The following is a 13,838-nucleotide window of genomic DNA, read 5'->3' on the forward strand; positions in this document are numbered from 1 at the left end:
CACATATTTTAAGCTTTATGCCAAGTAATGTTCCTCATTTACAGTATGAGCTTGTTCATTAAGCAAAAACTGATTCTGATCATTTAGATTTAATTCACACATATACACAAATGTCAGCAATGTGCAAACAGCATGGTTAATGACAAGCTGGGTCACTGAGTGCTGAAACTTGAGGTTATACATCCGATACAAGGTGTAGTCAATTAACCTCATCTGTGAACATTAATCTGTCAGCTGCCATCCCTTCCAAGAAAATGAACACAAAAAGTTTTATACAAAAGTCAAGCCTTGTTTATAGTTGCGCAAACTACTGCAGATGGTGCACACGCACACACACACACACACACACACACACACCGGAGCGATCCAGAGCCGTACACACTGTGTATACACATACAAAGGCGCACTATGATTTTAGTTCATTTGTGCAAAGTATATTCCAGGCTTCAGGGAACCTCACAGGACAACTGACAACATGGGATCAATTACAGTTAAATATCTCTAATGTCTTGTCCCTCTGCAGACATTTTCTTTTGTATCATCTTGAATTTTTCAAGACCACGGTAATGAATTTGCTTATTGTAGGAGCAAAAGCAGGCGCTAAACTACAATGGTGTGGGGGTGGGGATGGGGGGCATCTTTTATACAATTCAATATGTCTGCGAAAGTCTGTCTGATAAAATGGTCTGTCTAATGGCTTCAGCAGCAGTATATGATGAAATGCATCACACTGAATAGTCACATCTTTTCCTTGAGTCTCAATGACTAATGTAGTGCTCCACTATTTTCAGTTACATTGGCTTCGACTGACCAGTCAAATGTTTTTGCTGCTATTGTCAAGTCACATGCAGTGATTTTTGCTAATTATAAATGAATATGTTCAAATATAAAAAGTTTAACATGTTCTAGTAACAGTTCTGCCATAAAAAAGCCAGACTACAGTTTGTAATTGCACGTGGGGACAAAGATCTTAGTTTCTTGGAGAAATTTACTGTGGTCTGATGAAACAAAAAAGTAACGTTTTGGCCACAATGACCATCGTTATGTTTGGAGGAAAACAGATGAGGCTTGAAAGCTGAAGAACACCATCCCAACCATGAAGCATAGGGGTAGCAGCATCATGTTGTGGGGGTGCTTCACTGCATGAGGGACTGGTGCACTTCACAAATTAGATGGCATCATGAGGAAGGAACATTATGTGGATATATTGAAGTAGCATCTCAAAACATCAGCCAGGACGTTAAAGCTCGGTCGGAAATTGGTCTTCAAAATGGACAATGGCCCCAAGCATACCTCCAAAGTTGTGACAAAATGGCTAAAGGACAACAAAGTCAAGGTATTGGGGTGACCATCACAAAGCCCTGACCTTAATCCGATAGAAACCTAGGCAAAATGGCCTACAAACCTGATTCAGTTTCACCAGTTCTGTCTGGAGGAATGGGCAAAAATTCCAGCAACTTATTGTGAGAAGCTTGTGGAAGGCTACCCAAAACATTTGACCAAAGTTAAAAAATAGCAATGCTACCAAATACTAACAAAGTGTATGTAAACTTCTGACCCACTGGGAATGTGATGAAAGAAATAAAAGCTGAAATAAATAATTTTCTCTACTATTATTCTGACATTTCATATTCTTAAATTAAAGAACTGATCCTAACTGACTTAAGACAGGCAATGTTTCTATGATTAAATTTCAGGAGTTGTGGAAAAACTACATTTATAAAGTTTAAATGTATCTGGCTAAGGTATAAACTTAAGGTATAGACTTCAACTGTAGGTGTAACATAAGAGCAAAACCCAAGTTGGTCAACTTATTGTAAAAGTCAAATATATTAAAATCTAATTTATTTAAAATTAACAGATGTTCAGGAATAATAATATTATAAAAAATAAATAAATAAATAAATAAATAAATTCATAATACTTCTTAGCCAATCTAGGTATTAAAGGGTAACTAAACCCTAAACCAACTTTTTTTAGTTAATGATCTGTAAGCATGGGGCTTTATTAGTACTGGTCATTGATTCAAGTAATTTTTTTGACATTTGTGTATAAAGTGTTTTAATTCTACAATATATGGTGTTAAAAACCTCTGAGTGCTGCCCTCTTCAGGTTGAACGGTGGCTACTGCAGTTGAATTTTCCTATTGGCTGTTGCGGTACTTCGTGACGCAAGCGGTGACAGCTGACATAAGCAGGTTCCAGCTCACCACGCCAGATTCATGTACATGTCGTCTTGCGACCGTGTGAGGAATAATAATAACATAGAGTCTGACAGCAGCTGTCAATTAATCCGTCACTACGAGTCTCAGGTGCCCCCCGCTCAGCCCCGCGACTCGGTTCGTTCCCTCTATCCCCGCCGGGGTCTGCCCACTTTTCCAGCATTTTCAAATATTTCTAGTGGGTGGAGTCAGACTCTGAGCAGGTGTTTAGTTACCCTTTAATACTTTTCTGAAACTAGTCCATCTAGAAATTTATCTAAAAATCAACAGCTAGAAATCACCATTTATGTTGAAAAGTACTCATTACTAGTAGGCCTATATCAAACCATTTGTATGTATAATAGGGCTGCAACTAATGATTATTTTGATAATTGACTAATCTACCGATTATTACAATGATTTATTTGACTATTCAGTGATTATTGCAACGATTAATCATTAGCTCTTAACCGATTATTCAGCTAGTGCCCCAACTTAATAAGTTGTATTAAATATGCTTGCTAACAATAAAGAGGACAAAATCATCTTTTAAAAATACCTCTTAATGACATTCACTGAACTAAAGGGGGAAAAAATACTTTTTATTAAGATTAATTCAACAAAAACTCATTGTTATCAAGTGGTTTTTGTCTTTTTTTTTCCCCCATTTAAAATAGTCTAAAAATGGTCTAATGTAAATTGAATATGTAAAGCTCATTAAAACAAAAAACATTTACTTGAGAAGCAACATAACATATTTCGACTTGCTTTAAGATACAAATATATGTGTATTTTATATATAAGTGTATTTGTTCACATGGTTTTACTTCTGCAATGCAGTAAAGACAAAATGTACATATATTCAAGATCTATTCTCTAAAAGCAAGTCAAAATATATTAAATGCTGCTTCTCAGATGAATGCATCTTTTTTAAAGGATTTTTAGATATTTTAAGATATTTGTATTTTTAATATTATATTGAACATTCTCAAATAACAATTTTTTCTTCTGCAGTATAGCTGCTAAAGTAAATGTATGTTGTTTTAAATGAGTTTGATAATATTGGAAAACACATCAAAACAAAACCAAATCATAACATTTTGATGTAGTGTATAATGGGGCAAAGACTACCCTCTCTCACCTTTTTGTTCACTTCAATCCATATTTAACTCACAAAAACTCTAATAAAGCTGAGTATTACCAATTTTCTTCAGATTAGAAAATGCACAGTGAAATATATTATGATTCAATAAGTCGTGAGCCATCAAGTTATAATCTAGCTGTAGCAAGCGCGCCTGCTCAAGTGACGAGCGTCCCCATGACAGTGACTGTAACAGACGGGTGCGGTTTCAATATCTCCACACAACTCAGAAGTGGCACTGACCGCACAAAGAAATACCAGTTTCTGAGTTTTTAGTTATTTGTATGACCCGTTTCCTTATTATTTGAACTTTAACAAAGCTATAACGCATTAAATATAACTGCATTAAATATGCAACACTGGGTGTTTCCTTTTAAGACACTAGACATGCAAGTTTTGTTTCAGCGGAGCGGCAGCTACTATTGGAAGCTACTGACAGTGAGCTGTCTGTCTGTCTGTCTGTCTGTCTGTCTGTCTGTCTGTCTGTCTGTCTGTCTGTCTGTGCTGCTCTCGCGCGCCATAATTAGAGATTCATATGATCTCATGTTACATTAAATGCAAACAAATAACTATTCGGAAATTTTTGTTGACAAATTTTTATTGCCAACGTTGTCGATAACATTGACAAATCGTTTCAGTCCTAATGTATAATGACAAATCCCTGGAGATAGAGTCCAAACATGAGCAATTTTTCAGTCTATACAAGTTTTTTTTCCAGATCTGGAAAAAAATCCTATACCAGCAGTTGCAGAAATACTCAAACCAGACCATCTGGCACCAACAATCATGCCACGGTCCAAATAACTGAGATCACGGAGATGATTGTTTGTGCCAAACAGGCTGGTTGGAGTATTTCTGTAACTACTGGTTCCCTGAGATTTTCAAACAACAGTCTCTAGAATTTACTCAGAATGGTGCCAAAAACAAAAATACATCCATTGAGGGTCAACAGAGAATGGCCAGACTGGTTTGAACTGACAAAGTCTATGGTAACTCATAACCTCTCTGTACAATTGTGGTGAGAAGAATAGCACCCCATAATGCTATTCTAAGATGTAGGTTGGCGCTGTTTTGGCAGCACGAGGGGGACCTACACAATATTAGGCAGGTGGTTTTAATGTTGTGGCTTATCAGTGTATTTGTGGAGGATTTTTTGAGGAGAACTCTTTGTAGTTGTTTAAGAAGTTCTGGGGGAAAAAAAATAGTAATTTTTCACATTATTAATGTTCTGACTATGCATTGTGATCAGTTGAATGCCACTTTGGTGAATAAAAGTAATTTCCATAAGAGCAAAATCTGTACATTATTCCAAAAATTTGGCCACCAGTGTATATACACACAATTTTAAAAAGCTATTAAATGAAGCCGAGATGTTAAGAGCTTATTATTAATGATGGAGACACTCCACTGATCTTCATCTGCTCAGACCTGAAGCCGATCATGTGCTCCGAGATCTACAGAAGTGTGAGAGGACTGGTGCGCTAGCAACCATTATCACACACCCGTTCATTTCCTCTCTATTGTGTGCCTTTCTTTCCTGACATTTTCAGCAGCTCGGACCACCCCTGTGACGCACACACACCACTTCCAGTTACAGCGAGAGACCACTTAGCAAGAGTTTTGCTTCTAACAGTCCCAATACAGTAAAATGAATGTATTGATGCATCATCAAACCTGACCATTATGTAAGAGTCATTGCCAAGTCGTCGCCTCCAACACATCACAAGGTGGAAGTCATACAGGTGATGCAAATTAAAGTACGGCTCACAATATTTCCCGATCTCATTGCCCCCTTCTCCTTATTGTTTCCGGTCTTCTCTCTCACTGCCCCATCAATAAGGCAGCAAAAGACCAACAAATTAAAAAGAATAAAAGCCTGCTTTATCACGTAACCATGGATACTGCTGCACTAAGCAGAGCAACCTGTTTGGGGTGTTGAAATACCACTAGGGTTGTCACGATGCCAAAAACATTAAGAACACGGAGTGGTTTTATCAATATAGTTGTTTGCTTCATATTAACGGCAAAATAGACAAAGCAGGCCAATAATGCTGCTTAACACTCAAAGGCTGTATGCACAGATTCAATCGTCGAAATAATTTTTTTTTTGTCTGAAATACAGAGGTGGTGCGCAACATGCATTTAACACCTCTTCAGCTGATGTCCTTTCTTTTAAATATTAGATTATGCATCGTGTCATGTACCATATATTTGTTTAGACAGATGAACACCAAGTTGACTGCAAAATCTTTTGGTTCTCAGTATTCAGTACTCTGTATAACTAATACCTAGGGTAAGGTATCGCTATATACATTTTTTTATCCACTTGGTTCAGAAGTACCACTATATTTGACATCTCTACTATTATGTACCACGTTGATACTGTGGCACTTACCAGAGAAACTTGTTTGGGGTGTTAATATTCTTCCCACCACACACATATGTAAGTGATGTAGCAAAGCTGACGCTTAATAGTTTTTTTCCTTGTGTAGTTGTTTCTGTCCTTCGTCTATCTTTACTGTGAATCCACAGGGAGCAGCATCACCCTCCACACCGCAACCAACATTTCACCACCTCCTCGCCCACTACACGCCACTCACCTCTCCCATCCAGCTCTCTGCGGCTGACCGGTGTGGATCACTGTACATGTCAGGCCACACTAAATAATTCAACCAACAGTGGGAGGGCCTTATTTGTCAGAGGGCCGATTACCTATAATAAGCCTCAAGCAGGGACAGATGAGGCTGGGGATCAGTTACATAAACACTCACAGAGAGGAATTCCTCCAAGTTAGGAGGAATGCCTTGGCAATGCATTAACTGCTGATGACATGATATGATAGATGCGGGTGAGAAACAGATCAATATTTAGTCATTTTTTTGCCTTAAATTCTCCTCCTTTCCCAATGAAGAAAGTGAAATCACCAAAACAGGAGAATGATGAAGTGAAAGTGGAAATTACCAAGCAGGGAGGAGAGTTTATAGTAAAAAGGACTTAAATATTGATCCTCTGGAGTACTTATATTTTGCCCTTATGTGGATATTTGAGCTTCTAAATTGTGGCACCCATTTACTGTTTTGCATTGTATGGACCTACAAAGCTGAAATTCTTCAATAAATCTTTGATTGTTTTTAGCGGAAGAAAGTAATACACATCTGGGATGGCAATGAAGGTGAGAAAATTATGAGAGAATTTTCATTTTTGGGTGAACTATCACTTTTTAGGTGATGTGTGTAGTTTTAAGATGTCTAATTCCTCCATACAAGCTAAATACAAAATTATAAGCCATTTGTTGGTTAATTTTCCCAAAAATTGTAAACTGTGGCTCAGTAGCACTTTTAAATATTGCTCTTGATTAAGCATCCTGACCGGCCAGACTCAGCAACAATGGCTTGTCCAATGGCGTGAGTTCAGGGCTGAACTACAGTATCAGTTTTATTTACAAATGGAGGACAGTGGATAGTGTTCAGAGGGAACTTGTATGAAAACAGCCAACATTCTTGCAATTCCTGTTGGTGATGCTGATGGCGCAGAAATAACACACTTCACCTTAAACCAGCAGTCTTATCACCTTGTAGCTCTAGACTGGTTGCCCACTGAAGCGAAGGGTTGAGCCTTGTCAGTACCTGATTGGGAGAACCCCTGGGGAAAAACTAAGGTTGCTGCTGGAAGAGATGTTAGTGAGGCCAGCAGGCCTGCAGACTATGTGGCTCCTAACACTGCAGTACGTGATGGGGACACTATACTGTAAAAAGCACCGTCCTTCAGATGAGACGTCCTCATCCACCACCAGTGTGCAGTGCTGCACACTGGTGGTGGATGAGGAAAGTCCCTTGTCCTTTATGTGAAGTGCTTTGAGTGTAGCATAAAAAAAACTATACAAGTGTAAAATTAATTCATACATTCATTCATTAAACTCAGTAATGATGTCCCTGCCCAAAAAGGGGCCAATGTAGTCTCCATCTGAAGCATATCGCACACAAAACTTGTAAATGCTTTCTCAAATCAGTCCTTACATTATTGGATAGTTTGACGGTACTTCCAAGAGTGAAAGCACAAGGACTTTTTATCAGTCTGCCTTGAAAATTAGTTGTGTTAAACAACTAGTGGTTTTGAGGATAACATAATCACTGGATTTGCCAAAGTTGTGTGACATGAAATGTTTTAAGATATTCAAAGTTTTGTTTAAGGCGTGAACTAGCAAGTAGGCAAAACTGAATATCCAAGCACACTTTTGCAAAACAAGCAAAACTTTATATTCGGCTTTGCTTTCTTAGTTATGTCTGAAATAGTTTGTACTAGGGTTTCTGTGGAATCCATCTTCAAAACTGTCATAAATCAATTTAAACATTTTCTTCCACATCAGTCTTTTATTATGGTATAATACATCTCAGATAACTCTGCCATAAATTCACAATGACAAAATCGACTATGATGGATTGCCTTATTTGTTACATGGCTCTTCCTGTCCAAGTGTGTTGTTCTTGGACAGTTTGAGCTGCAAAGTTCCAGACCTTTTGCCATTTTAGTCAAAGGTCTGCTATGGGAGACCTTATGAGAGCTGTCTTTCACAAAAGAGACCGATTGCCCTGAGAAACTCTGTCTGCATTCCTCCAGAGAAGGATGAGCAGTAACGGGTGGGGAGAGGAAGAACCCTGTTAAAACCATAACACTTGTCTGGCCAAAACCACACTATCTCTACAGCTGCTTTCACAGGATCTCAGCCAACCCATTCTCTAAAGAAAAAAAAGTGAAATTCCTTCAGTGTGGAAGGAATTTCGTTCATGAACCAGGAAGCTCTGTGTTCTTTGATCCCTGATGTCATATTTGTTTTTCAAAGTATTTTCATTAAGATTTCAAGCTCCTCACAGTGGTCGAGACTGAACAAACTTGTGTATTCAGCATGAACATGTCACATTAAATCTGTAAACCATTAGACAAATAGAAGCTTGAAAAGTGTGCATGAGGATTCATTATTGTTTGGCCGAACACCAGAACATTTCTGGTTTCTAATCCAAATTCCAAATGCCATGCTGTACCTCTCAATCACACAGATACTGGAGCAACTGTACTACAGTACAGTAGTGATACTTAACTGGCCTTAAAGGGTAAGCTCACACAAAAATGAAAATTCTCTCATCATTTACTCACCCTCATGCAATCTCAGATGTGAATGACTTTCTTTCATCTGCTGAATGCAATTAAAGACTTTAAGAAGAATTTCTCAGCTCTTTAGGTCCACACAATGCAAGTGAATGGGTGCCAAGATTTTCAAGCTCACAAATCAACATAAGGACAAAATAAAATTACTCCATCTGCTTCGGACTATGGCTGTCAAATGAAAATTTGAAGTTCTAATATACCTCCAATGTAAGAGAAAAATGCACATTCGAATGCTAAAAGTGTGCATTCAAATTTTAGATTTTATTTTGGTACCGTGTTTCGAACCTCTTATGCACATCTTTTTTCTTTTACGTACTCATGCAGTGTTATTTTATCCTTATGGTGCTAACAAACCTAAACTAAACTGTGCTGGGTTGCAACTTCATGTCCAATGAATATCTGGGTGCTGCAGTAAAACCATTTGAGAACCAATGTACTATAGTATTGTCTGAGGCAAAGACTAGAACTCTGCAACCAGGAGAATAAAAACCCAAAGTATGTGATGTACACTAGCAAGTCCGTGCAATAAAGCAATTCAGACATAAAGGCAATCAAAAACTAACATGTGCATAGCCCAAAGCACATAATTTCAGTCAAAATCTGTCTTCCCAACAGTTCGTATGCATCACCAACTGAACAAAATGGATGAAGCTCTCAGTATGTTCCTACGATTAGCCTCAAACCAGCAGGTGTTCCATTACCATGTGCTACTGAAGTAATTGAGCTGAAGTTACCCACTATTAGCAAGCCCATCCTGATTTAAGCCAAAGTAATGCTACATTTGAGCATGGTGATGTCAATTCTCAGTGACAGGACACAGCATGGTTTTCAATTTGTGAGACCAACTACTTAATCAATAATTTATTTTACACTTAATAAGACTAGTCTTTCAAACAATCTACCAACTATTAATTTTTAAAATATGTAGCTTTGTTTATCCTTAACTGAACATTCTGAAACATGATCTGCTGTTACTTATGCATTCATTATGAAAAGATCTGGATCTGACATTTCTCACATAAATGAAAACGAGAAAGAGCTATTTCCTTTTGGTGCCGGCAGAATTCCAAATGTTCCTGACTGGAATCTCGAACTCCCGGACCACATTACAAGTCGTAAAAAAGATAAACTCTGAACGCTGAAGTCTAAACGTCAGCCAAGAGACTCTGCCAGCGATCCACAAACCAGGCTATTCAGTGCTTAGACTGTTCATCTGTCTTTGTCTAGTTCTTTCCTGTAATATTGTCTGATATAAGCCATAATCAGTGGAAAGATTTAAAAATGCCATACAGAGCAGCCTTTCACATTCAACAGTTACTGGAGCTTGCTATACAACCTACAGACCTTTTGAAGAGCTGATAACTTTTCCTAGTCAGGACTGAGTAATGCAAGCGCCACCAGACAGATTCAGAATGGTTTGCTTTTGCCCTCACACTTTCCGATAGGGCTCAAGTAAAGCTCAAAAGCCTGCAAGTAATTAACACCCTATATAACTCTTACAAAAGCACTTCTGAAATGCCCCAAATAACTATTTGAAGTTGTAAAATGCCAGAAGGTGAAAAGAATCAAGTTCCAAGCATGAAATCAACACCTTTTTATTGCACATTTTTAAAATAAAACTATTCTGTGTGCCATATATATACTGTAACTTGATGCAATACCCATGTTTGCCTCACCACAATCTCAAAGGGAGTTCACCCAAAAATGTAAATTATCTCATTATTTACTCACCATCATGCCATCCCAGATGTGAATGACTTTCTTCTGCAGAACACAAAGAAAGATTTTTAGAAGAATCTTTCAACTCCAGACTCCAGTGGTTTAATCCATATCTATCAGAAGTGATATGATAGGGGGCAACCAATAATCCTCTCAGCAGTCCGAACTGTCCTCTGTAGTCTTCTGATGTCCGATTTCGTAGCTGCACCAAACCAGACAGTTATTGAAGTGCAGAGGACAGACTCATTGACTGCTGAGTAGAACTATTTCAGCAGCACCTGTGGCAGGTTGAACTTCCTCGGCTGGCGAAATACAACCTCTGCTGGGCCTTTTTCACAATGGAGTATCTCCCACTTCAAGTTCTGTGAGATGGTAGTGCCCAGGAACCTGAATGACTCCACTGCTCTCACAGTGCTGTTCCGAATAGCACCGTTTTGAGCGTGTTCAGCTCCAGATTGTTATGATTGCACCAGACAGCCAGCCGTTCAACCTCCTTTCTGTATGCAGACTCATCATCATCATCATCATCTCGGATGAGGCCAATGACAGTGGTGTCGTCTGCAAACTTCAGGAGCTTGACAGAAGGATCCTTGGTGGTGCAGTCATTGGTGTAGAGGGAGAAGAGTAGTGGGGAGAGCACACATCCCTAGGGGGCACTAGTGCTGATGGTACAGGTGCTGGTAGTGAATTTTCCCTGTCTCACAAGCTGCTGCCTATCCATCAGAAAGCTGGTAATCCATTGACAGATAGACATGGGAACAAGGAGTTGGTTTAACTTAGTCCGGAGAATAGCTGGGACGATGGTGTTGAAAGCCAAGATAAAGTTCACAAAAAGGATCCTTGCGTATGTCCCCTGTCTGTCCAGATGTTGCAGGACATGACACAATCCCATGTTGACTGCATCATCTACAGACCTGTTTGCTCGATAAGCAAATTGAAGGGGAGGTGTTAATGTTTGTGTGAAGTGAAGGTCCGATTGCATGTGGGGTGTGAGATTGGGCCTTTCGAATCTACAGTAGAACACATTCAGGTCGTCAGCCAGTCGTTGGTCCACCACAGGAATGCGGGTAGGAGTCCTGTAATTGGTAAGTTGTTTTAGGCCACTCCACACTGATGCTGGGTCACAAGTTTTCAGCTTTTCAGAGTAACTTCTTTTAGCCACTCTGATTTCCTTATTCAGTGTGTTCCAGGCCTGATTGTACAAGACTTTATCCCGACCCCTGTAAGCATCCTCTTTGGCATGACAAAGCTGTCTGAGTTTCTGTAAACCATGGTTTATCATTGTTGAATGATAAAAATTTCCTATTAGGGATACAAATGTCCTCACAGAAACTGATGTATGATGTAACAGCATCTGTGAGCTCGTCCAGGTCTGTAGCTGCAGCTTCAAAAACATTCCAATCAGTAAAGTCAAAGCAGGCTTCTAGTTCCAGCTCTGCTTCATTAGTCCATCTCCTTACAGTCCTTACAACCGGCTTTGTTGATTTTAATTTCTGCTTGTAGGTTTGAAGATGAACCAGACAGTGATCAGAGAGTTCCCAAAGCTGCACGTGGGACAGAGCGATATGCATCCTTTATTGTTGTGTAGCACTGATCCAGTATATTCCTGTCTCTGGTGGGGCATGTAACATGCTGTTTGTATTTGGGCAGTTCACATGTGAGATTTGCTTTGTTAAAGTCCCCAAGAATAATAATAACGGAGTCCGGGTATTGTTGTTCTGTGTCTGTCATTTGATCAGCCAGCTGACGGAGTTTAACCAGCGTGCCAGCTGGTGTCCCACGCCTGCGTCTCATAGCGCGTTTAAACAACACAGCTGCACCTCCGACTAAAATGTCCAGTAAAACGTCCAAATATTCAAAAATGAAAAGATTATCAGGTATGTGCTGCTGAATGTTCAGCAGTTCGTCCCTGGTAAAACTGACTGGAAAAAGATAACCAACCACAGGACAAACAACCAAAACAACAAAGATTGATTGGAGAGATCCACACCGAGGCGGCCATCTGCAGAAGATTTTACTGTAAATCTTCAATTTCTTCAATACATTTATCAATCAACTAGTTGGAGGGTTATGGTAAATGGTCTGCACTTATATAGCGCTTTTTTAATCTTAGAGGTTACCAAACTGCTTTACACTGTGTCCCAATCACCCATTCACACACCAATGGCGGCAAAGCTGCCATGCAAGGCGCTAGCCTGCCATTGGGAGCAACTTAGGGTTCAGTGTCTTGCCCAAGGACATATCGGCATGTGGAGTCATGTGGGCCGGGAATCGAACCACCAAACCTGCGATTGGCAGCCAACCCGCTCTACCACCTGAGCCACAGCCGCCCCATATGTCGACTAGTAGGTCAATAAAGCCCTGTTTAATTAAGATGGAGTAATTTCCACAAGACACCAATCAGGCATGTTTCTAAATTATAGGCTATAGACGTTAAGTATGCACATCAACGCAATAAGATAACACGTAGGCTATAGAAAAAATAAATAAGCTTAACTATAAACTTTGTGTGCACAAAACTGTCCAAGTCATCACAACAAAGATTTACAGATTATGTATGAAACAACAGGAGTATTACTCTGAGCCGAAAAGTCAGATAGTAGGCTAAGATACTGTTGTGTGCTTTGTTTGCTGTAGCTGTGTTTTTTGATTGGCTGCAATTTAGTCATATCGCAAAGCATTTTCACTCTTTGTGAACACAGAAATATTACTTGTTGCTTGAAACGTGTTAAATGGCAGCATCGCGGTTAGGACGGTGTTGGTGGCGCTTTTCCACTTTCGGGCCAAACACAGTTGACTGTTCTTATAGTAGGTGCATTTTCATAAACAAAACAACTGAGGACACATTGGACCACTCCTCTCAGTGAGGTTGAGCTGGCTTTTCTGTCTAGGCTAAATAGGTGATTTGGCTTTTATAATGTAAGCTGACTTCTTTCAGTCATTGCTTAATCCCCAGATCTAAGCGTTAAAGAAATAATGAAGTTTAACTCTGGCTAATTCTTAACATGTGATCTGATACATAATCCCAAAATCTGATCTGGTAGATAATTCCAGCTGCTCTTCTAGTTTACAGCAGCAGAGATTACTTTTATCTTTGATTATCTGACTACCCTTTAAACACACTTGGGCTCAGCCTCTACACAAAAGCCATATGATGTATTTCCAAGGTGTTAGAATAAACTTTTGTCAGGGAAGACACCACACACAATGACACAATTGAAAAGGATAATGATTGGAATACAAATATAGTTTGTTCAATTGGTTGAACTGATTTAATGGTATTTCTAGCATCACCAAACTGAATTGCAATAACATTGACTGTTTTTAACATGTTTCCCATACAGTTCCCCTGTCTTCCATTGGTTGGACAAACAAATTGTCCCACCCCATATTAAAAGGGATGGTTCAGGTGGAGATTGACAGTAAAAAAGGATTTAAATATTTCTCTCGATTCTGAAGATATGGATTTTACCACTGTAATCATATGGATAAATGTTATGCTGCCATTATGTGCTTTTAGGAGCTTGACATTTTTGGTCACACTTTACTTGCATTATAAGGACCTTCATAGCTGAGATATTATTCTAAAATAATCTTTGTGTTCAGCAGAAGAAA

General features: G+C 39.1%; 1 protein-coding gene across 4 annotated transcripts in view; it reads right to left on the reverse strand.

Moving 5' to 3' along the window:
- The window catches only part of LOC127623714 (signal-induced proliferation-associated 1-like protein 1), a 132,516-nt gene that overhangs the window by 85,003 nt on the left and 33,675 nt on the right, over positions 1-13,838 (reverse strand). Inside the window, exon 1 of one of the 4 annotated variants that reach the window (XM_052098173.1) lies at positions 5,110-5,153. The exons of the other annotated variants lie outside the window; for them this stretch is intronic. The gene's annotated coding sequence lies outside the window, so the exon portion shown is untranslated. Of the gene's footprint in view, positions 1-5,109; positions 5,154-13,838 lie in introns of those variants that run through there. 4 annotated transcript variants of the gene reach the window in all.

The sequence above is a fragment of the Xyrauchen texanus genome, chromosome 30 (assembly GCF_025860055.1).
Source record: "Xyrauchen texanus isolate HMW12.3.18 chromosome 30, RBS_HiC_50CHRs, whole genome shotgun sequence".
NCBI lineage: Eukaryota > Metazoa > Chordata > Actinopteri > Cypriniformes > Catostomidae > Xyrauchen > Xyrauchen texanus.